The following is a 3365-nucleotide window of genomic DNA, read 5'->3' on the forward strand; positions in this document are numbered from 1 at the left end:
GCTAGCTAGTCAAAACGGGATATTGTGATTTCACAAGTCTGTCTTAGAAGTGATCATTTGAAAATGTTCAATTTGAAAAATGTGCACTTAGAGAAAATATAAAAATAAAGTGTTGCATATTGATATTTATCTGTTTCTATGTATATTTATTGTGAGAAATCATTAAGATGATCAGTGTTTCCGCAAAGATAAATATCATTAATTATTAATAATAACATAGAGTTAAAGGTAAATTGAGCAAATTGGCTATTTCTGGCAATTTATTTAAGTGTGTATCAAACTGGTAGCCCTTCGCATTAATCAGTACCCAAGAAGTAGCTCTGGGTTTCAAAAAGGTTGGTGACCCCTGCTATAGAACATTACACACAGCACTCAAAAATCTGTCAAAATGTTTTTAGTATGACTTTAGTAAGTTATGAATCTTGATGGATTGTCGGAACATTAAACATACGAGTATTATTATGGTGTGTATAAGGACCGAAAAATGGCACCTATTAGCAGACATTATCTGCCATTTTGTTTCGCAATATTTAATAGTATTTGGGATCTGCAAAAGTACTGAAAATTTGAGCGCGTCCACCATTGTAGTCCGTGCCAACACCGTAGTCATAAGCTTCTTCATTTTCTCTACCTTCTTATGTGGCATTCATCTTACGCTGTTTTCATTTCTAATATAAAGTAGCGTGAAGTTCTTACTTATATCTGTCAGTAGACTAGCTTTTAAAGCGCTAAAAATTGAAGTGCGTTTACATAATTCACCCACGGAACTTTAGTTATTAGAGGGTTCCGGTCAGACGTTTTTTCACGGGACACATTTCCGGCATTGTATTGCATTAGTGAGCCACGGGTGAGGAGATGCTGCTCCATTATTGATTGAAGTAAAGTCTGAATGTCATTAAAACAGTTGGCTCCATCTTTTGACACTTCTTCCACTCCCGTCCTTGCACGCTACACCGCTACAACAAAGATGACGGAGAGAAGACGCTGTCGAAGGTGAGCCACGTAAATAAGACCGCCCACCAAACGGCGCATCCTGAAGAGACGCTCAGAAAGCGACTTGAAGATGATCTGTAAAACATAATCTATGCAACAATTTGACCAAAGAACCACCATTACATGTTGTGTAGACCACAAGATAGTGTTTTACATTTAGAAAAAATATATATAATATGACCCCTTTAATGCGCCTTATAATCCGGTGCGTCTTTTGTATGAAAATAGACCTGAATAGACCCGCTCATTGGCAGTGCGCCTTATAATCCGGTGCGCCCTATGGTCCTGAAAATTTGGTAATTTAATCCATCAGTGTTAAGAGTCTAACTCACTTTCTATTGATTCCAATAAATATCACGTAAAGTTCAAATGTTTTGTGAATCAACTCAAAACATTTTAAAATGAAGTTATAGTGCATCCGTGTTGCCAGGTGGGAAATTATACATTATCTTACCTGAAGCTTAAAATTGAATTATGTGTAGGAAAAAAATGCTTTTAATACTGGACGAAACATCTCATAATACCATGTTGTTTTTCATTTTGTCAATTTTATGTCGCTTCACACTTGTACAGTTTGTAATTGTACTCTTTGCTTTTATGATTATTATCATGTTTGTTTTTTTTATAGCTTTTTAAAAGCGCTATAAAAATAAATTGAATTATTTTTGTTAAAGTTGCTCAGGACCATCTGCTATATTAAAAGTATAGAAAACATTACCACATACTTTATAGTGTAACAGTTTATAATGTAGTTTAAATTTCAAATAAAGGGCAATGTGGTCAAAAAAGCAGCAACAGCACCTCCACCTGGCTGCAAAGAGGCGTGTGAGAGAATGCAGAAAATATGTTTGTGTTGAAGGGGTCGAATATGGCATTTTTGCAATTATTGATCATACGAAGTGAAATTATCGGACTATTATGATAATTACACATCTGGCAACTTTGACTATATGCCTATTATAATGCCCAATTGCCATTGTATTGAACAGCCCAAAAAAAGTGTTGTTTCACTATACAGTAATTCAAGGTCTGTATGCTGCTGTGAAACATAATGGTGTCATAGTGTTGCGCTCACATGCTTTGCATAGGCGATGTGCTGGAACTTGATCTGACAGGGAGGCAAAAAGGTTGGGCGTTTTTCGGCAGAAGGTGTCTTACTGCATGCTTGGGAGTTGTGCAAGCCCAGACTGCCACACCCGATAAATCCTTCACACTGCCAGCACAATGAGCAGCATTCCTTCTTCCACAGAAAAGAGTCCAACGAGTACAAGAGAGCATTTTATTATTAGTTTTACAGCTGCGAGGAGGATCCCCCAACGACATTCAGACTGTTGAAATCAAATGTTCAATAAATTAAGCCACTTATACCTGTGCACATTCATCATTAGATTAGAACGTTCAAGGAAAAGTAGAAACCTGTATGGAAATGCAAGGTTTTCTGTGATTCCTCTGTTAAACCACTTCTGTTTTCTTGTCAGGCCTGTGTGAGTCGTGCCTCACTCGCCTTTGTGCTGACTTTCACACGTTTAGCAGAATGTTGCAATAACTGCTGACGACTGCCGCAACCACACCCTCTTAACATTCATTAACGGTGACCGTCACCGGAATACACCACAAATCTCGTAGAGTTGCAGAAACAAGCAATCTAATTGAGCATTTTCCTCTCAAACGTCTCTAAGGGTGTGTTCACGCTTGTCATTTTTGGTTCAGTTCAAACGAGTTGTGCATCAAACAAGCAGATCGAAATCAATCGCAAGGGAACTTTAGGCCTTGTTCACAATGCAGGTAAATTCCGATTAGTTTGCCCATATCCGACCTGTATCGGATTTCTTTATGTCAGTGTGAACGATGCATTTCTGAAGACTTCATATCCGACCCAGGCCTCTTTCGTATGTGGGATTTAAATCGGATATACAGTACAGGCCAAAAGTTTGGACACACCTTCTCCTCATTCAATGCGTTTTTTTAGTTTCATGACTATTTACATTGTAGATTGTCACTAAAGGCATCAAAACTAGGAATGAAAAAATATGGAGTTATGTACTTAACAAAAAAAGGTGAAATAACTGAAAACATGTTTTGTATTCCAGTTTCTTCAAAATAGCCACCCTTTGCTCGGATTACTTTGTTGCACACTCTTGGCATTCTCTCGATGAGCTTCAAGAGGTAGTCACCTGAGATGGTTTTCACTTCACAGGTGTGCTTGAAGCTCATGGAGAGAATGCTAAGAGGGTGCAAAACAGTAATCAGAGCAAAGGGTGGCTATTTTGAAGAAACTAGAATATAAAACATGTTTTCAGTTATTTCACCTTTTTTTGTTAAGTACATAACTCCACATGTGTTCATTCATAGTTGTGATGTTTTCAGTGACA

This window comes from Entelurus aequoreus, linkage group LG16 (assembly GCF_033978785.1).
Source record: "Entelurus aequoreus isolate RoL-2023_Sb linkage group LG16, RoL_Eaeq_v1.1, whole genome shotgun sequence".
NCBI classification, from domain to species: domain Eukaryota; kingdom Metazoa; phylum Chordata; class Actinopteri; order Syngnathiformes; family Syngnathidae; genus Entelurus; species Entelurus aequoreus.